Source organism: Euprymna scolopes, chromosome 21 (assembly GCF_053919585.1).
Source record: "Euprymna scolopes isolate OS-2025 chromosome 21, ASM5391958v1, whole genome shotgun sequence".
Taxonomy (NCBI): domain Eukaryota; kingdom Metazoa; phylum Mollusca; class Cephalopoda; order Sepiida; family Sepiolidae; genus Euprymna; species Euprymna scolopes.
This window is the reverse complement of record NC_136502.1, coordinates 90,430,180-90,453,391: the sequence shown is the minus strand read 5'-3', so window position 1 is coordinate 90,453,391 and position 23,212 is coordinate 90,430,180. Positions and strand designations below refer to the sequence as shown.

General features: G+C 40.5%; 1 protein-coding gene and 1 pseudogene across 1 annotated transcript in view; one reads left to right on the top strand and one right to left on the bottom strand.

Annotated features, from left to right (window-relative positions):
* Positions 1-23,212, bottom strand: part of LOC145242564 (arginase-1-like) — a 114,020-nt gene that overhangs the window by 78,264 nt on the left and 12,544 nt on the right. The window lies entirely within an intron of this gene.
* Positions 18,862-18,979, top strand: LOC145243126 (5S ribosomal RNA; annotated as a pseudogene).

The window sequence follows — 23,212 nt, the reverse complement described above, 5'->3', positions numbered from 1 at the left end:
TATATATATATATATGCAAAGGTCAAGTATGATGGTCCACTTGTGCTCTAAACAGAAATATTCATTCCGGATGTGCCCTATTCTCATCAAAGAACGTAAAGTGGATTTTTTTCATTGGATATTTTGGATTATCGATGTTCGATACTTATCAGAGTCATTCCAGTACAAAACCTATTTAAGAACACTCCCCGACATACAAGGTACGTTTTTGTGAAATTTCAAAAAATTCGGCTCAGCCGTTTTTGGAGTTCATGTAGAACGAATTTATTTACACACTCACAAAGACACGCGCACAAAATGTCTTTAATACATAACTAATTATATTTAAACAGATATGCACGAAATAAACAATCGACGAACGTCCAACCGATAAAAACTCTTTTCGTCATCGAGTTTTGAAACCAATCCTTTACCGAAAGTAGAGAGGTACACTTTTCATGTTCAGTTTCCCAGGCATTGAGGCATTTTTTCAGGCCAACTATAAAATAGTCTTGTTGCTTGGATGGACCTCAAGATATAGCCGTCCAAAAACGTTTTACTTTAATTCAAACAAAACAAAGCTATACTATCACTGGATAGAGCTTCAATCCCTATTGGAGAGAGGACATTAGCTTAGAGATTAAAAAGAATACAGACATACAGCAGCAGGGAAGATGCTGAGAGTACAGGTAGAAATAAGATACAGAGGAAAAAGGGGCATATATGGGAGAATATGGAATACATAGGGTGGGGTTAGTAGAGAAATAATAAGAAGTGGAAATCTATATATATATAAAAGGCAAAATGTGTGTGCGCATTTTATGTATGTCCGGCAAAGACTTTTTTCGCCATGTTCCCGGGGGAGTTACTATTGCTTAGAAGTGTTTATATACCCCATGGATAATAATATCTAGGATTTGGGAACGCACGTCGCGTCTAGATTTATTTACAGCGACTTTTACTAAAGTATTGCTATTTCGGCTTCTCTCATGTTGATTTGGCTTTTTCGTATAAAACCGAAATTAATTCGAAGCTTAATTCGGCATTGTTCCATCGCAATTACGGGAACGTCTAGCTTTGATCAATGCGGAGTTTCTCCTTATTCAATTTGGACAATCCCCTTTTTGTGGGGAGCTGATTTTCCCCTAACATCTTGGGGAAACAAAACCAGCCAAAATTGGGTAAACAAACTAAAACAAAACTGCCCCGCATTAACTTCTATTTGACCTCGTTAAAAAACTGCTCTGTAGTAAAACTAATATTTGGCCTCATTAAGTCATTAAGTGCGGGCACCTGTCAATTCTGTTTATACTTAAATAAATTAAAACGTGCTCCGGTTATTCTTTCTTGGTGGCCGAGCGGTTAATGTGTCACGTTTGTTTCACACTTTATTTTCCAACTTCGCTTCAAGGCTTCGGGTTCGATCCTATCTACCTCGCAAAACGTTTTTTTATCCCCCGCCCCGACACAAACACCCGGGCAACGATTAGTTTTAACATTGTTTCTTTTTATATATTATTTAAACAGGGTTATTACGCCCGAGCACACACACCTCTAAACACCCGGGAAACGCCGGGTACCCCCGCTAGTATGTATATAAAATTAAAAACAAGAAAATTAAAGCTGAGGTTAAGGAACCAATCGTGGAAATCTTTTTCATTTCTATGATGATGTCTTAACGCCAGCTTTTTCCCCCTAGATTTATAAATATCTGGCGCTTTCTCCACTTCTGATGAGAAGCATTTAGATCCGAAATGCCAGGAACTAAAGCAGTTCGTTCTGCTCCATCTTCTTTATTGATGAGTTATAGAGGTTTTTATTTATTTATTTATTTAACTTAAATTATCAAATAATCATATATATATATATATATATATATATATATATATATATATATATATATAATATTAATAAATAAATAATTAATAAATACGAGGGGCGTGCAATATGTAATGCCCCTGACCCACTTCCAGTTGTCTGAGCTAGCTGAAATTTTGCATGTGCAATGATTTATATCTCTACAGGTTATTTGGCAAATTACAGCTCTGAACTAATTGTAGTTTCTGTTTTACAGGTGTTTGAACTGAGTCAGGTGTGCAATGGAGCCTGTTGAATGTCGAGCAGTGATCCGGTTTTTGTATTTGAAAAGACGCACACCACAGGAGACTTTTGATGAAATGAAAGAAACTTATGGTGATAATGCCTCATCATATGACCTTATAAAACGCTGGCATTGTGAATTTGAACATGGACGGAAGTCTGTGGAAACTATCATTCATGACCATTTGCATATGCATAAGGTGTCTGCTAGATGGATTCCTAGGTGGCTTACACCATTCCAGAAGCAAGAACGCATCGAGTGCTCGAGGATGAATTTGGAGATGTGCCAAGAAGATGAGTTAAAGTTTTTCAAAAGACTGATTACACATGATGAAACCCGGGTCCATCACTATGATCCAGAGATCAAAGCCCAGTCAATGCAGTGGAAGCACTTGGACTCACCACCTCCAAAGAAGGCAAAGGTACAGCCCTCTTCTGGCAAGGTTATGCTCACAGTCTTTTGGGCCCAGGACGGAGTAGTGATGACATTTCCTGGCAAAGGGTACCACAATTACAGGAGCCTATTATGTTTCACTTTTGAGGAAATTAAGGGAAGCTATCAAAATCAAGAGGCAGGGCAAGATCAGCAAAGGTACCCTCCTCTTGCAGGACAACACTCCGGTCCACAACTCACATGTCGCCAGATCAGAAGAACGGGCGTGTGGCTATGAAATCCTTCCCCATCCTCCCTACTCTCCTGACCTTATACCTCCGACTTTCACCTGTTCCCAACCATGAAGTTGTTTTTGAAGGGAAAGCGTTTCCCAGATGATGCACCTTTGATTTTGTGAGACTAACCGTAGCCCTCGGCGCAAGAGGGTCCGTGTGTGCCTGGCGTGCGGGGTGGTGGCTGATCCTGTGGTCGGGGCAGCGGAAGAAAGAGTTCCAAGATGGCGCCTGTCTGCTTTTATTAGAGACGGAATCTTGCAGGATCGCGCGAGATCTCGCGGGGATGCAAATTAGCTAGGCCATCTTGAGGAATAAAAATCGGTCCATTGGAGGTGCGAGGCAGTCGGGTTCTGACGTTCGTGGCGATCAGTACAGTGACCGTTGGGTTCCGTTAGTGACCGTTGGGTTCCGTTTCTATTCGTGCAGTCAGCTGAGCTTTGTTAATTACCTTCGCGCCGTGGCTGTCATTGTTTGTTGGTTCGCTGTGTGTTACCATGGTTCTTCAGTGAAACGCTTCGTCGCCCACGACGAGACTCCCCGTCTCCTACACGTCGGAAACTACACAAGATACTCTTTACAAGCTATTTCGGCCCCCCCCCACTCCGAACTTGGTTTTCTTTTCTTCAATGGCGGATAGGTTCGATCTAAAGTTGATACCGGAATTCGACGGATCCGACCCGGTACTCAGCTGGGTTGAGAAGGTCGAGTTACATTGTCAGTTGTCCGGCGTGAAAAATATCAAGCGCGTGATTCTTCTACGGCTGACCGGCGGGGCCTTCGCTGTATATCAGCAACTCAGCGCTGAGGAGAAGTGTGACTACTCGAGTATCAAGGCGGCGTTGTACAGGGCGTTCGCCACTGCATGGGAACAGTTTGAGACGAGGTCTATACGCTTGGGCGAAACTGTGGACGTGTATCTCGCCGAGCTTAAGAAGCTGACGGTGTTGTTCGGCGGTCTTCCTGAGAGGGCCCTAGCCTACAAATTCCTGTCAGGACTCCCCGCTGGAGCAAAGCAGCTCCTGCGAGCAACCTCTACCATGTCCTCACTACCGCTGAGTGACCTAGTGGACAGAGCCAGGACAATAATGAAGGATGACTCGACGGTGCAGGAACCGGTAGTCGCCGTCGCACAGGCCCCACCAAGTGGCGAAGGACCGTCTCAGGGACCCAGCCCGCAAGGTGATGTCATCTGCTACAGATGCAATGGGCGGGGCCACATGGCAAGAAATTGTAGAAGGCGGTCGACGGCTGTTCGCTGCTACCGCTGTAACAAGACTGGGCACATGGCCCGAGACTGTGCGGGAAACGGGGATGGGGACAAGGTGCCAGTGCCGACCTCTTCCCCGAACAGAAAATAAACAAGGCGCTCCCAGTCATTCAGGTCCGAGTTAATGACACGTTATGTTCAGCCCTCCTTGATTCCGGTTGCTCCCGCACCATAGTGTGTGCGGACTTCTGTCGGGCGTGGAAAAAGAAGAGCGTCAGGATAACTACCATTACTGGAAAAATACGAATGTGTTGCAGCGTGGGTGTGGTACACATTCGCACAAGAACTGGAAACTCGGCCAACGTCGAAGCGCTGGTGACACGCGAAAAGCCGCTGAGTTTCGACCTGTTGCTAGGCTACAATGCCATCAAAGCCCTGGGCGGCGTGTGCATAACGCGCGCTGGCGTTGTAGAGTTTCAGGATAGGCCCCCGGTGTGCGCAGCACTAAGAGTTGACCAGCCGGACTTCAGTGCGGAGTTTGACGACCAACAGAAGGCATGGACCGCCACTTGGAGGTGGTCAGAAGACAAGGAACCGGCCAAACTACAAAACAAAGTGGCAGAGTACCGTATGCCTGACCAGATAAGGCCTGCATACGAAAGCGAGCTCCGTGAATGGATTAAGAACGGTTGGCTGATTCCATACCCCTACGACAAACTTGGACCCCTCAAGGGCCTGTTACCGCTGATGGCAGTTGCCCAACCTAACAAGTCAAAGGTTAGGCCGGTAATGGACTACCGCGAGTTGAATGCGCACGTTGATGCGTTCACAGCGGACGCCGACGTCTGTGCCAGCAAGCTGCGAGAGTGGCGCCGGCAGGGGTCCAATGTGTCCCTACTGGACTTGAGAAAAGCATACTTGCAGGTCCGGATCAGCGAGGCGATGTGGCCTTTCCAGACAGTGATGTTTTCCGGGAAGAGATACTGTCTTACGCGACTCGGATTTGGGCTAAACGTAGCACCCCAGATAATGAAGGCTATTGTCAATGCCGTGTTGTCACAAGAAGAATGGATCAGAAAGGGAACATCGGCGTACATTGACGATATATACGTGAGCAAAGATATTGTGTCATCTTTGCGCGTAAGATCCAAACTTGCCGAGTTTGGTCTAAACTGCAAGGACTCTGAGCGGCTTGAGGATGGCGCCCGCGTATTGGGCTTGAGCCTTCAAGAGGAGCGAGGGATCCTGAAGTGGAGGCGTGGAACCGCAGTTCCCGACGTACCCGACGTTTACACAAGACGTGCCGTGTTCTCCCTGTGCGGGAAACTTGTGGGGCACCTTCCAGTATGCGGATGGGTTCGTGCGGCGACAGGCGTCATAAAAAGTGCGGTCACCAAAGGCTGGGACGATGAGATAACCGACGAACTATTGGTTCGAATGTTAAAGGAGACCGTCGCTAGTGTGAAAAAGAATAACCCCGCCACAGGGGACTGGTGCATGCAGGGAGACGAACTAAGCGTGTGGGTGGACGCAAGTTCTCTAGCGATCGGTGTAGTTTTGGAGAAAGATGGGGCTGTAGTTGAGGATGCCTGCTGGCTGCGACCGGCGAATGATGCTGCCCATATCAACCTGGCAGAACTCGACGCTGTAATAAAGGGCATTAACCTAGCACTTTAATGGGAAGTGAAGAAACTGCGTGTGCACACTGACTCACTTTGCGTGCACCACTGGGTGTCGGACACACTCACGAGCAAGGCCAGGGCACACACCAAGGCAGCCAGCGAAATGCTGATAAGATGGAGGCTGGAGACTGTGAAAAAACTGGTGACGGAGTACAACCTGTCTGTAGATGTAGTGCTCGTCACCTCGGACTACAACCTCGCCGACAAGCTCACTCGGGTACCACGGAGATGGTATGAGGCTATGAAGAAAGAAGCTAAGCCATTGCCTCTGTGTGCTGCCTCCGTCGAGGAGGATGAAATCAGGAAGATACATCACGACAGTGGGCACCCCGGAGTACAACGGACCTACTACTTTGTGAAGTTGGCTAGACCATCAATACCAAAAAGCGCAGTAAGAGCAGTGGTCAGGGAGTGCCAAACGTGCCAGTCCATCTACCCCGCCCCAGCCAGATGGCGGAAAGGACAGCTGGGAGTGGACGCGACCTGGAGTCGGTTGGGTATGGATATAACCCACTACAGCAGCCAACACTTCCTCACGCTGATAGACTGCAGGCCAACGAGGTTCGCGATTTGGCGCCAATTAGCGAGGCAGGATTCCACCAGTGTCATCCATGAATTGGAATCCATATTCTACGAAAGGGGGCCGCCTGAGGAGATCCTCAAGGATAACGACACGGCGTTCTGCAGCAGGGAATTCAGGCATTTTATGGACAACTGGGGGATCCGCCTTCGACACCGATGTGCGTATGTGCCGAGCGGCAACGGCATAGCGGAGCGGTGCCACCGAACCGTGAAGAGGATCGCGGCCAGGAAGAAGTGTACGATCGCGGAGGCGGTTTACAGATACAACACAACGCCTAAGGACGCCGTGACTGGCGGCAGTGCGCCCGCTGATGCGATTCATTACTACCACGTGCGCGGCAAGGACATTGAAGTGTGTCTACCAGACCAATGAGAACCCCAGGGGACGTACCAAGTGGGAGACACCGTCTGGGTGAAGCCACCCGGCGGCCGGTGCACCAGCAGCTTTTAGAGGGGGCGGGTCACCGGCGTCATCAGTGAACAGGCCATACTAGTCAATGATACTCCGCACCACGTAAGGGATGTCCGGCCCGCTCTAAGCGCTGACCAATCGGCAAGCAGTGGAAGTAGCGAGTCATCCGACGATGAGCGATGAATCCAACCCGTGCCTCACGAACCTGGTGACTCAACTGCGAGCAGTGGAAGGAGCGAGTCATCCGACGATGAGCGATGGATCCAACCTGTGCCCCACGAACCTGATGACTCAACTGCGAGCTCTAATGCTGATGCTGATGCTTCCGATGCCACTTCTGAGAGCTCCGATGAGGAAGTCCCGGCAATACCCCTCCGCAGGAGTGCTCGAATCAAACGGCCACGTCCGTCGTGTCACGTATGTGATCTGGAGACCAGGGGGAAGTGTGAGACTAACCGTAGCCCTCAACGCAAGAGGGTCCGTGTGTGCCTGGCGTGCGGGGTGGTGGCTGATCCTGTGGTCGGGGCAGCGGAAGAAAGAGTTCCAAGATGGCGCCTGCCTGCTTTTATTAGAGACGGAATCTCGCAGGGGATGCAAATTAGCTAGGCCATATTGAGGAATAAAAATCGGTCCATTGGAGGTGCGAGGCAGTCGGGTTCTGACGTTCGTGGCAATCAGTACAGTGACCGTTGGGTTCCGTTAGTGACCGTTGGGTTCCGTTTCTATTCATGCAGTCAGCTGAGCTTTGTTAATTACCTTCGCGCCGTGGCTGTCATTGTTTGTTGGTTCGCTGTGTGTTACCGTGGTTCTTCAGTGAAACGCTTCGTCGCCCACGACGAGACTCCCCGTCTCCTACACGTTGGAAACTACACAAGATACTCTTACAGATTTCTGTAGTCACGTTGTGGTTAGAGGACTAACCTAGGGTGTTCTACAAAAACGGTCACCAGAGCTGCATCAAACGATGGGAGAAATGCATAACTCTGGGTGGTTCCTATGTAGAGAAAGACTAATAACTGTGCCAAGTTTCGTTGCTCTACTGCGATGGGAAGTGGGTTAGGGGCATTACTTATTGCACGCCCCTTGTATTAATAAAGGAAATCACAAACTATATTAGTAATGTATAAAATGTATTATTTAAGAAAAATTTATATATATATATATATATATATATATATATATATATATATATATTCCGTCTAGCCGAATCCACTGTGAAAAATTTCCCCCACTCTTTATCTGTGCCTAAATCAAAAATTGGATTCCATGAACAAAGCTTCTTTCTTAGAATTGCACGCCTGTGGAACTCTGTTTGTAGTCACCTGACTACAACTTGGATGTCTTCAAGTCCAACGTTAACAATATATAGTTTTAAAGGTTAAAAAAACTTACAGGACACACACACACACACACACACACACACACACACACACACACACACACACACACACACACACACACACATATATATATATTCTAATTTAGCCAGTGATGGAGGATGATATGTTGGCTTTTCTGTCCGTGTAATTTCTCGAATCCACTCAGCTGGAGATCAACTGTGCTATGTTTGGACTACTACATTAACCGCAAAAACTATTTCCATGAACTGGTGTTATATTATAAACCCTTTTTAAGAATTCAAAACACAACAACCATTGGTGTAAGCAACAGTCCGTTTTTTATTTCTCCTGTTGTTCTTGCTTATGGTAAATAGAGAGAGAGAGAGAGAGAGAGAGAGAGAGTGGGGGAGCGACAGAGAGAATTATCGCGGCGTCCAATCGTGGTTGACAATCAAATCTCCAACTGCAATCTTTTTCCATCTCTCACTTTTTCTGTCAATCTTTTCAAAACATCCACATAACCAGATACCTTTCTGTTACATTTTTCATAACAATAACAAGGTTTGTTTATATTTGCGAGAAATATTGAAACAATTCCCGTTTAGCTTGTCAATTTCTGACATTTCATTCGCAGACGCGTGCCACATTTTAATTCCTGAACATACATATATGTATTTGGCCTTTTGGTCAAGATCAAAGTGTAGTATCTGCTCCGGCAGATACTGCAAGCTATGACTAGCAAAGACCAGATGTGGGGGCAACCCCACATGCCTGACCTTTAACCAGCTCCCATTTCCCACCTCTCGGGAGCTGGTCCCCTTTTTCCCTTCCCCCTCCCTTCACTCCTCACATTAAAAATTGGCCTTGTGCCTAATTTGCTCGGTGGGGGAGCAAATAAATACCATCTGTTCTTCAGATGCTGCACTTCTATTTCTTGTTCTCTTTCGGTGGAGGAGAAATCCTTCACGACTGAGACAATTTTTATTTTTGTACCTTTTTTCCACGTTAAAAAACGACCCTGGTGTCTAACTCTGTCCCGTGGGGAGACATAGTAAATAGGTACATATATGTATATACACCTATATGCATATATATACTAGCATGTCAACCTGGCTTAGACTGGGTCATTCGTGTAACACTGGAGCTGCGTTGAATTTTTTCCAACCGGACTAATTGTACACAATTGGATTTAAATTTGGATTATTTGATTCTTTCTAAAAATTATTTTCGCTTTTCGGATTATCTTTGAAAGAGTCTTTATACAAACTACTAGTTTCTTCCGCGGTTGTTTTTCTTTTTCTTTTTCTACAACTACTTTTTTCACTCGCTGTTTTAAAGGACATGTACATTTTGCAATTCATGGCTATAATAAATTGCGGTTTGTTTAATGGCGTAACCAGCAAATTCTAGCATTTTACTCGGTGCTGATGGACCCATAGATCTTCTCAGATCATCCGTCTAGGGGAAGGAAAACTCTGAAGCTAAACCTAGGTGAGGGAGGCCTCTTTAGTCCCGGACGACAACCTTCCCAGACACCTTCCTTGGTTACTCAAACAAATTACCGGTTGGCAAACCTAAACTGCTTAAGGAGGAAATAGGCTTTGTCTATCGCCTAGCTTTCATACTCCTTCTTTGCCTATTAGCCAAACGTAGAGGTGCTATCGCAGGGACTCGAAAGAATTACCCAGTGGTTGACCTTGTTTCCTGACTAGGGCAATGAACGCTGTTTTCCCCCGCTCCTGCCACATCCAATCCCCTCTAAACTGAACACTATGGGAGTGCTTCAGTACTATATACGCTGGTACAGTTGGACTGGGCTGACTTTTGTCTAATTAGTTGAAGGTACCGGATTAACAGTTCCTGGCTGCTGTTTCCAACTGATAGTACAGAAACCCTAACTCTTTGGTAGTGCTTAGAGCGGCTGCTCCATCAACAGTTGTATAATATCGGGATTATTGTACTGCCATGTCGCGTATGGAAAGGGACCATGCACTCAGCCCCAATGGGCTTTCCTGAGGCCAGAATCCTGTAGGTGAGGACAGCTGATGGTCTACTTGTATTGCATGTCTTAGGTTCTCCACAACCACTTGTCCAGAAGCCCTCACTCACCCTAACTGAAACTTTTAAATTAAATAAAATAAAATGACAGCTCAAGCAAAAATATGTTTAAACCAGGACCAAACTCAAAGAAAACCAACCTGCCTCCTCCCTTGAGGCTTGCATTTACGAATATCCGCTGGCTTAGAACTAACTTACATGATGTTAAATCATTTCTCCTAGTAAACACCCCGGATATCTTAGCATTAAGTGAAACTAACCTATACTCCTCCTATCCCTCTTACCACTTTAACATGCCTTGTTATCTCCCACTCTGCCATAAGGACTCGGACATATATATATTCGTAAAACCCTCCCCCTGACTAGAGAAACAAAACTAGAATTAGACGACCAGGCCTTTATGTGCTTCAGGCTAAATATGCAACATAATATAAGCTACTTGTATTTTCTCTACCGCTCTCTCTCAACCCAGGACTGTACCCTAATAAACAAAGACTCTGACAGCATAGATATAGCACTCTCCCTCGATACTAGTGCACAAGTACATATATTTGATGACTTCAATGTCCACCTCAGTAATCGGCTTGGATTCTCTACTTACCCAAAGTAGCTGGTAGCATAACACATAGCTTCTCTATATCTCATTCCCTATCATAGACGGTTACATTTCCAACACGTTTCTCAGACCAGCAAGATCAACATGCCTCACTGCTAGCTCTATTTCTTACCACAGCTTTCAATGATTGTACAACAAATTCCCACAGCCCACTCAGGAATGCTGATCATGCTGTGATAATGGTAGAAATCGCCCTAAATTCTCGCCCCAAAACTGAAGACCCACTGCACAAAACAACGAGGTATTACAAAAAGGCTGACTAGGAAGTCATCAGGGAACTCATCAGAGATGGCCCATTGCAAAATATCTTTTATCTTCCAACAGAACAGTGCACAAATGAGACCACTGAATGGTTCAAAACTGCAATTGAAGCACATGTTTCCACACGGAAATTCTATAGCAAACCCCACTTTCCCCAATGGTTTACTTCTGCTTGTGCAGCTGCCATTGCTCAAAGGTAGCATGCGTACCGCAGATTCAACCGACAAAAGTCTAGTTCCAACAGACAGAAGTATATAGAAGCTAGAAGTAATTGTAAGAGAGAAATAGTGACAGCTAATACAGAATGCACTGAAACTACCAGAAAACGCATCATTAGGAACCCGTGATTTTAGGAAAATCTATAACAGTACAGTAAATAATGGGCAATCAAGGATTCCCACACTATCAAACAATCATAAGGTTGCTTGCATGGCAACTGACAAGGCTAACCTGCTTACCAGTCGGTTTACCTCAAACTCCACATTGGACCTGGCACCCCACTCCCTCCCTGACTTTTCTTTGCAGCTAGACACCACATTAGACTATTTGAAAATCACCCCTTCTTAGGTACATGGTATCATAAAATCCTAGACACCTCAAAAGCAAGTGGACTCGATCTCATCCCGGTCGTGCTATTAAAAAAATTCTCTGCTGAGGTTGCCCCAGATCTTTCCAAACTTTACAATAAATGTCTTAACGAATCTTGCTTTCTCGACTGCTGGAAAACCGCTTCTGTGGTACAAGTCTTCAAGAATTCTGGTGAAAGAACTGACCCATTAAACTATCGCCCCATTAGCCTCCTCACGCTTTTCGCCAAAATATTTGAGTACTTAATTAATCAAGCCCTAATCCAACACCTTACAGCTGCTAAACTCCTGACTGGCAAACAATATGGACTTAGGCAAGCCCGTTCCACAGTAGATATCTTAACTGTAATCTCTGAACGTATATACAGTTCACTGGACAAAACAGAGGAGGGTAGAGCAGTAGTCCTCCATATACCTAAGGCTTTTGACAGGGTATAGCATGACGGTCTTCTAAGGAAAATTAGATCATATGGTATCATTCGATTGGTTGGTTATTTTTGTTTTACGGCATATCAAATGCAAACTCCATAGATTTTGAAGAAAATGTTTTTAATAGAATATATTTATTGTCTTTGTTTCAAATCGGTTTCTATTCTACCCATAGTTGGGACCCTAACAGGTACTACCACTCCGGGTCAGAGTGGACCTGGGAGCAATGGCAATTAAAGGGTGGCTCCACACTCCGCAAAGCCCGCAAGCATGGGCCTCACCACTGGATGTAGTTTAAGGTCATATTCAAGACCAGGTATCACTGGAAGAATACATAATGTAATTAAATTCTAAAGATTAAAGAGAATAATCCAAGTTGTCCTAGACGGTCGTACATCTAAACTATAAATGCGGGAGTACCTCAGGGGTTTATCCTTGAACCTGTATTATTCCTGATCTTCATAAATGATGTCCCTGATAAAATCGTTTCAGAGATGAGTATATTTGCTGATGACACCACTCTCTATAACAGGCACGAGGGGAAAACAAATGAACACATATCTAAGGAAATGGCAGAAACACTAGAGGATGACCTCCAATCTGTAGTGGAATGGCGATAAAAATGGATTGTCACATTCAATGCTGCCAAGACTAAACTTGGTTCCTTCAATAATTACAAGAAACCTTCTCTACCACCAATAGCAATGGCCAAGAACACATTACCTGAAAGTACTTCCTTTAAACTCCTCGGCCTAACGTTTAAAGGGAACATGAAGTGGAATAGATACATTGAGAGCATTGCCAAGGCCGCTGCAAAGAAGGTGGGCTCTCTCTACCGTGCTAGAAAACTACTTACGCCTGAAAGTATCCTGTACCTTTATAAGGCCACCATTCGCCCATGTATGAAGTACTGTTGTCACATTTGGGCTGGTGCATCTGCTGCTTGTCTCTCACTCCTGGACAGGGATCAAAAGAGAGTCGCCAACCTGATATGTCCGGAACTGTCATCTAAGCTTCAGCCTCTGTCCCACGGACGAAATATTGCATCCCTCTGCCTGTTCTGCAAGTACTTTAATGGTGAATGTTCTGATGAACTACAAGCATTTATACCTCATCGACGTGACTACCTCCGACAAACCTGACAAGCAACTAAGTTCCACCCCTTTACAGTAGAGATCTGTAGGTGTAAAGAAGCCTTTTACTAGAATAGTGTCTTCCCCAGAACTGCTAGACTTTGGAACTCCCTTCCAGGATTCTGCTTTCCCAACTGTACTGACATGCAGAAGTTAAAGTGTAATGTGAACAAACATCTTGTTACTCATCTCCCTTCATAATGCCCCTGCAACTTATGTCCCCGATAGTATCCCCTACTCCCCTACTTCAAAGTGGCACTGTGCCTTGTTTGGGGGAAAAATTAAATTATAAAAAAAAAACAAATATGATTTGCTGATTTCTTTTTATACTCTGATGAGAAGTATAGCAAGAATAGCATTCTTTGAAACTTCACGGACTAAGGACTTTGTGAATTGTTTTTTGGAGTATTCAGTTGAACAATAGATTTTAATTGTTCAAATATCTTTTCCCTCACACACACACACACACACACACACACACACACACACACACACACACACACACACACACAAACAAACAAACAAATTAAATAAGTATTTCAATTTAATATATAATTGAAACAATACACCGCCAAGTTTTAAATGTCACTTAGTTTCACCCCTCTCACTCTAAGTTAGCGTTCTAATATTTTATATATATATATATATATATATATATATATATATATATATATATATATATATATATATATATATATATATATATATATAACTCAAATGACCTAATAACGAGTGTTGTAGCCCAAAATCCGGTTTAGGACTTCCGGTTGCGCATATGTATATAAACATAACCCCATAACAGCGTAAACAAATAAACACAATTCGCTACTTTTTCAGAATTTGACGTGCGCACTGAAATATCAACGTTATTATTTAGAAATTATTATTTTTAAACGAATTAAATAAGTATTTCAATTAAATATATCATTGAAACAACGGTCTCAATGCATAAACACGTTAATATTTAATTACTATTTATTTATTTACTAACGTGAAGATTGTATATGCGGAAATTTCACCAACATTTCGAGAATATACCTCTTCGTCAGGGGAAAATAAAGGAAGCGTAAACAGCTCGCGTATGAGGCCGGAAGTTGTATCCAACTTTACTACATAGAAAGTCCCTACAAACTGTATTATCATAAGCGCTCAAACGCAGCCCCCCCCTCTCTCTCTCTCTCTCTCTCTCTCTCACACACACAAACACACACACACACACACACACACACACACACACACACGCACGCACGCGCGCGAGCACAGACTTATGTACAATCATGTGTCTAATTAATTACTTTTTAAATACTTCTAAAAAGCGTGACATAGTTAGATTCTATAAATAACTCATTTCACTTCCACCCTCTCTTTATCCCACTCGATCATTCAACCATTTCTTTCTCGTTTTTCACATAAATAGTGTCACAGGCCAATGACTCGTACATTCTTTCCATAGTTTTATATTTCTACAAGTAACCCAGTTTATATTTTCTACAAGTAGACTACAGTAGACCAGTTTCACTGAAGTGGATAAATATGTCACTGTGACCTGACGATATCACGTATTTTTTTTTTATAAAATTCTTATTCTAATTTTCGTTGGTTTAGAAACACTATGTGAGAAAAGATGATGCAACTGCTACGTACACAGTCATTGTATGCGCAAGGAAAACGCAGAGAAATGTTTCTATCCATCATAACCCTAATATAAATCCAAACAAACAACAATATCCTTTAAATAAGAACAAAACCAGAAACGATTTTTTTTTTAAATTAGAAGGTCGCCCAACGTCGCCCGCTTGTGAAATACGCTTAAATATGATAGTTTAATTCTTGTAGATTTCGTATTTATCATTATAGAGCCACTATACTCTCCAACCTTATTCGTCATCATCTGCACTCTGTCGGTACGCATGCAACAATGTCATAAAAAAAACGTTGTAAAATGTACAAATGTATATTTACGCATGCGTAGAAGAAGACTTTAAGTCCACTTAGGACTACCACGTTTTTTTTTTTTCCAATTTTGACCAACTTTTACCGACTAAATACTGTTTCGTCATTTACAACTCATCGGAGTGGCTGAATCTAGCGAGATTCGAAATCGGTACCCCGTGACATGAAGCCTAAGCCTCTTCCAACAGGTCCACTAATGTATGGCGTTTTTACATAGATGTTGTTTGTTTGTTTTTGTTAACGATACTTATTGAATGAATTCAATTATTTATATGGAAGCGTATTTTTACTTAAATGCGAGTTGGGAATAATTTTCCCTTTGACCAGTTTGTTACCCCCAAATTGTGAGCGGTATATGTATTATTTTTACACACACACACACACACACACACACACACACACACGCATATATATATATATATATATATATATATATATATATATATATATATATATATATATATATATACTAGCTAGACGCCCGGCCATGTTCGGTCGTACAATACGCTTAAACATGATATTTTAATTTATGCAAATAGCGTATGTATTATTATAGACTCAATCATTTCTTGAATATTTTATTATGTTATACTACGAGGAATAAATTGTCTGGTGGACTAATTCGCAAAATAAATAAATAAATATTATAATGTAGTTCATAAAATTCCGTCTGTGTTTGTTTACTATATCACGTCAGCTGATAATAATTGGACTTGACGACAAATGCCCTGGAAACTCACTTCTGATTAATGTTTAGTTTTAGAATATGCAAACGGAGAAATAATTTGCGGCGATTTTAAATGATACCTCTTATTTTTATTGTAAATTGAATTCATTTATAAAATAAATAAACATGCACATCCGGGCATCAACACGGGATCATTCGATCAGCAGTCGAATGCACTATGATTGAGATATGTTTCCAGATGTCAACAAGTCTGTTTTTTTCTAAGACGAAATAATTTGTTGAGATTTTATTATCTCCCTTGCCGGTGCAACTTAAAATATTCCCCTCTAAAAATTATTTTTGATCTATAAGAAAGAAAGACTATTTTTAGGATCAGAGTTTTTCGATTTTCGATACTTATCGGACGAATATCTGTATAAAACATACCTAAGAACACTGACAAACATATAAATGGCATTTGTGTGAAATTTGCAATAGGTAGACTCAGCCGTTTCGGAATCTATAAGGAAGGAACTCTCGCTCACACACAGAAAGTGACTTTTATATAATAGTATATATATATATATATATATATATATAATTATTATTTTATACCTACACACTAATGGTCCGTGCTTACGCAATCATCAGTGTAGGAGGTGCCAAATTCCGCCGGCCTTTGTACCTAGCCAGGAAATCACCTTTGACTCCATTTTCTAAGCCTTTATCTCTCGGCCACCAAACATTTACCATGGGAACGAAAGGAATTAACAACTAATAAACGCAAAAATACGGGCACAGACATTAAACAATGCAGAATGTTCGAATATATATATATATATATATATATATATATATATATATATATATATATATATATAGTCATCCACATGCATTACTGTTTCGCTGTTTCACAGCTCATCAGTGTGACTAGACAGGCAACTACCTCAAGCCAGGATTGAAACCCCACCGTCTGTACGACAGTCAAGGCTCCTAACCACTACACTATCGTCAGTTGCTGTTTTTGACATCGTCTGAAATACCTAAGCTCGATTTGTTTACATAAAGAGCATCGCTTTATATGTTAATTGTAATTCGTGTATCACTTCTCAATATGCTCAACTCAAGATAAGGAGCATTATAGTATATATATATATATATATATATATATATATATATATATATATATATATATATATATATATATATATATATATTAGTGATGGGACGATTCCAATATATTTCCCGATTCCGATACAATTACCGATTCCATACTAAATTCCCGATTTCGATACAATTACCGATTCCGATTCTTTACAAATCTCCAAATATTTAACTATATAGTTATATTTTTCTCCTATTGCCGTAAAAACACACATGCTAAATGTGCAAATATTTTCATAAAAGTAAAAATATACTTGGAGGGGGGGCATCTATCATCTATCAATTTTAAACTGTTCGTTTAAAATCAATAAATATTTATTAATTTATCATTATTACCAGCAATGGAAGATTTAGCTTTAAACAAAATCAAATAAAAAGAATCATTTTGGCATTGGAAAATCGGCATAAATTTTTCCGATTCCGATACCGATTCTGATACCCTCAGATACTTCGATTTTGCCGATTCGTGATTCCGATTCCGATTAATCCTCCCAACATATATATATATATATATATATATATATATATAGTGTTGGGACGATTAATATATATGTATATATATATATATATATATATATATATATATATATATATATATATATATATATATAGCCAGTAGAGTTTAGTTTCCTAGAAGTACATCCAATGAAACAACATGTGTCTACCAAAATAGTGCTCATACTAATCAAGATGGCACCAACATACTCATTTCTATGACTCATCAATGTGACGAGACCAGTGGTAGGCGTCCGAAGCTGTACCAAATGAACTACTACATCTTTTGCAGAAAGCGGCAGTAATTATATTGAATTTAAAGAGAACTGTTCACCTATGATGTAAAGGACTGTTGTCTGTGTGCATATTTGTATGTCCAGCTTAAATTCAGAAACAGCAAATAGAGTACTAAGGAAGTTGCTATTTACTTCATGGGCGTAATCTCGGATGAATAATATCTAAACTTTCGAAAAAATTATATTCACTCTTTAATCCTTAACTGGCGCAGATTTTGTCAGGAGTGGAGGCCAGATTATCTACTAACTAAAGAGAAGTAACTAATTTTAATAAAAGAGTTGATTCTTTTATACCAACTCATTCATCAAAGTATTTAAAGAAGAAGTGTGTGTGTGTGTGTTGAGAGAGAGAAAGTTGTGGATTGGGGGGAGTAAGATGAGGAGGGGAGGAGGAATATGAGGGAGGAGAAAAGAGAGAGAAGTTTTAATAGAAATATGTTGCACTTTTAATCTGGGCAAACCCGGGAAGCTCTGCTAATTTCTTTATATTTCTGTACGATATTGACAATCGAAAGTACACAATTAATTTTACGAGGAAGTATTGTTTTCACTTCAAGTTCGATAGAAGTTAATTTGGCTGTTTGTCAGATCAGCGAGAAGTGATCTGCATAATTTGTTTCACGTTTTCATTATATTTTGTGTTTAGTTTTGAAATATAGGGAAATCAATTTATGATTTTGTTTTGGGGGTTCCACAAATTAATTTCCCAGCGTTACTATCGATTACCATTGATTAGCTAGCCGACACGGAAAACGTAATCATTGATTTTACTGGGGCGTGTTAATTTAGAACCGTGCTTACATGGTAAAATCTGCATCGGCAAAATAAACGTTTTTATCATATTTATAATAGAGCTGCACACCAACGCTCACGCGCACAGTATCAGACTACATCAAATATTCGAAGATAAGATGTTCACCTAAGACCCGCCCAGAAATGAACCATTTCAAACCATTTATAACGTTTATTTTCTTCTTCAACCTACCTACTACACAACATTATCACCGGCCAAACCACCTATCTCGACTCAACCTTGGTCAAACGCCACTCTGACAGTTTGCGGAAAACAGAGTATCATTATTTGTCAGTGAACACACGGCAATTCTGACACAGAAATGTAGCACTAAATAAGATCGCATTTCTAATGAGCTTTAAAAATTTCGCCGATTTCTATATTTAATCCTAATCAATATTTTATTTAATTTGGCCATTAATAGAGAAAGTATAGAGAGTATACAGCATAATCACGTTTGACAAACCGGTTCCCGTCAGATCACCGAAGTTAAGCAACGACGAGCCTGGCAAGTACTAGATGGGTGACCATTTGGGACTTCCAGGTGCTGTATGTGCTCTCCGCTTATCTCGGCATTGTTTCCAGTCGTCCTGGACTTCTCCTTGCCACTGGATTCAAGCAGTGCCGATTCAGGAGAGGTGTGGTTGGAGATTGCGCAACCCTTGTTACACAGTTACATGCGCAGTTGCCCCTACAGAGGGTATCCTTTGTCTTTCGAGACTGAACGGAGGCATATAATAAAGAAAGTGAGAGGATTCTTCGCGCCATAAGTTAGTGGTACTTTTCAATTCGAAACGTTTATTATATATATATATATATATATATATAGTAGAAATGGTAATTAATAAAAACCTGAAGAAAGTGCTCAATACTGTTGTAGAGCAAATATTCGTTTTATTTTTTATTATCGTTTTTTTTCTGTCCAGTTACATTTTTGTTTCAGCTAAACGACCGTTTTTTGGCTGTTATGTAACCTCCACAGCCTTTACAGAGGTTTCTGTAAAGGCTGAGGAGGCTACATAATGGCCAAAAAACAGTCGTTTAGCTGAAACAAAAATGTAACTGAACAGAAAAAAAAAAAAAAAAACGGTAATAAAAATAAAACGTATATATATATATATATATATATATATATATATATATATATATATAAGAGCAAATAGTTAATAAAACATGTTAAAAAACACTTTGAAAAAGAGTTAAAACATATTTAATCTGAAAAGGAAACACTTAATAAGTGGAATGTCCTTAATCCGCGGAGTTTCGAAGAAATACTTTGCTTCTCATCAGAGGGTAGGAATTAGCAAAATGCAGGATCGGATTTTGCATAAAAAAGTATTTGATGAAACTGCAAGTAAATCAAATATCTTACTTGATAACAAAAAGTGAAGCAGAGGGAATATGGCGAAGAAAAAGGTGGTTTCACGTGAATGGATCCATTCACGTGAATGGATCCATTGCGGTATTGTGGTGAATGAGAACTTTAGCTAGGATCAAGCTTAGATTTGCCAGGGTACAGTGGTGAGGATGACAAAAGTCACTCCCTCCCCAATTTTTGAGTGGCCTTGTGCCTAATTTTTTGTTTATTATTGTTTTGTTGTGAACTTTTCAGAGTAAATAAAAAGATATATAACTCAAAATGTAGTATCTGTTTTTCAGATGCTACACTTCAATTTCTTCTTCTCTGTCAGTGGATGAGAAATCCTTCACGACTGAGACAATTTTAAATTTTTGTTCCCTTTCTCCACGTTAAAAGACGACCCTGTCTCTGTCCTCGTGAGGGGAGCACTGTAAATAGGAATTTTTAGTCAAATAAAGAATGACACGTGCAGCGTATATTAGCGGCTTCCTGTTTCAAACATAGTATATTAGCATTGAGAATAAAGTTAATAAAATTACTTGAGCAGAAAAACACATGGTATTGGTCGAATATCATTTACCCGATATCAGTTTTTTAAATTGAGGTGTGTTTACTGCCAATGGTCGACGGGTCATGCATTGGGGTATTTATCTGTATGCGCCACAGCTTGGCGGAGAACAAACTTTTATTGAACTGAAAACTAATATTATTTTTATTTCTTTTCTTTCCTAATGTGATCATCTATTTTTTTTAACAATTTAAAAAAAAAGATACTGAACAGGAGATTGAATACATAACAAAATTAGATCTTAAACCTTCTAAAATTGTTTGCTATCATATTGTTATTCGGTTATTAGGACATACATTGGTTGATGTCCCTTTTTTATTCTATATTAGGTGGGGGTATGTAAGTGAATGTAGAGGAAGGAGGCGAGTAATAAAATCAAAATGTTCATGTGAAAATTTTGGAAAATGGGATAAGAAGGAATGTTAGATAATCATGGTCGGGTGTACTCAAATTAATCGAAAAAAAAGAAGGAAAACAATGAGAATGAATCGTCCTGTTTATTGAACTTGTGTATTGTATATGTTTACATGTCACACCCACACACGTTTTGATGCAATGATATACTGGCGCTACATAGACATAAAAACCCATGACGACGGAGAGACAGATATTCATACATACATGTAACAAGCATACATTTATACGCAATTCTTTTACTGACAAGGAATTGTGATTTTATACATACAGGATGACAACTTTGATGTCTATAACACACGCACACACGCACACACACACACACACACACACATATATAATAGTGATGGGACGATTCCAATATTTTTCACGATTCCGATACAATTACCGATTCTGTGTAAATTCCAGATTCCGATACAATTACCGATTCCGGTTCCAATTCTGTATATATATTTAAATATATAACTACAAAATTGTTATTTTTTTCCGTAAAAACACATGTTAAATATGCAGATATTTTCCCAAACGTAGAAATACACCTGTGAAGGATGATCCATCGATTTTAGCTTTACTGGTATTAAAAAAAATCAATAAATATTCATTACTTGATCATTATTACTAGCAATGTAAGATGGTATTTTAAACAAAATCAAATAAATAAAGGCAATCAAAAGAATCGTTTTGGCATCGGAAAATAGGAACCAATTCTTCCGAATCCGGTACCGATTCCGATACCCCCAAATGTTCCGATTTTTGCGATTCTCGATTCCGATTGAAACCTTAAGCTAAGTACATTTTTATGCTCACTTTTTTAAAAGTCAATCAAATCTAACCCTCTTTTTTCGTTTGTGCTCATATCATTCTATGTAGTTTTATTTCATTTTTATTCCTCACACATCTTAACCATTCTTAATTCACTTATTTTAAAACAATTTCCTGACTAATTTCTTTCTTTTTTACCATGTCACATCGAGGTAGTAGTGGGGGGAATCCCTATTAGCTTATTTAGATGACAGAAGAACTTTATTTAATTACGATACTTAATATTAACAGCCATGGTGAGATGCATATATATATATATATATATATATATATATATATATATATATATATATATATATATAAAATTTAAAAAATTAGAAAATTAAAAATAAGTGCCCCCAATTAAACTTTCACCATATTCGTAACTGAAATATGCAGTATCTTAGCTGTGATACTAGGACTATTTTTCCTGAGTGGATGCTATGCTCTGTGCCTGACCTTCTGCCTATTAGATACAGAATACGAATTCCGAATCGCCATGAACTAGTTCCTGTAAATGGAAAAAAAACAACACCCAACGGCTAGCTACGAAATCCCAATATACATCTTACCTCCAAGACGACTACCTCTGTCTAATCTGCATGCGCAAAAAACCTCACCTGAAACTCTAAATCCTAATGGAGCTCTGTTATTTTAAGTTAATACCCCCTGCCTCTTGAACGCTAACAATCTGCCCCCTCCCACCAAACCGCCACTTAACTCCTACATTGCACAGCGTTTGTAGTGGAATCTTTAACCCAGCCCCTTTACCCTCACATGCTAACTGCTTAATCACTAAACATCTATACAATTCTACCTATTAGACATGCATTGGAGTTCATTCCTATTCCAGTTAGGTACGGTCAAAGTATGTACTCGGAAGCAAAGCGCACTGCATTACATAACTGCCTCCTCCTAGATAGCTTGCAATAATTTATACGAAACTGAATCCAATACTCCTTGTTACGCTAAATGGCCATGACTCCTACTTGAAAGATGAAATTATCTTCCCTCAACAGAAACACACTTTGTACCTTCAACTTTATTCGCATCTTCTTAAAACTTGCCCATATATCTATTTACCTAATTACACATCTCAAAACTTAGTTTTATCCATACTATATTGCACTCGCATCTCAAGCCCTCCTGACATCTAAATTATAGTTTGGGCACAACTCGTAGTTCAATTCTTAATACCTACTCACCTACTCACACTTAAATGTCATCCTAGACCCAAGCCAACATGAATAAAATAAAAAATATATAAAAGGAAAGTCTCAAACCACATTATCTCCTTTCTAACAACCTTCTTACAATCATAGTTGCTTACACTGCATGACTCTACTCGCCCCCTATATCCAGTAACAATGAAATAGCAATGCCCCTAATCCACTTTGAGGAGTGTAACTATTCAACAGATATATAGCCTCTACAAACTAACCCAGTAACATTAACTAACCACGCGGTGTCACAGAACCCAGGCGCGGAGCAAACCCTCTCAGTGCTGACGGACCCAGTAGATCTTCCCAGATCATCCGTCTAGGAGAAGGAAAACTCTGAAACTAAACCAAAGGGGAGGAAGGCCTCTTCAGTCTCGGATGACAACCTTCCTAGAGCTGGTGACTCAAACAAATTACCGGTTTGCA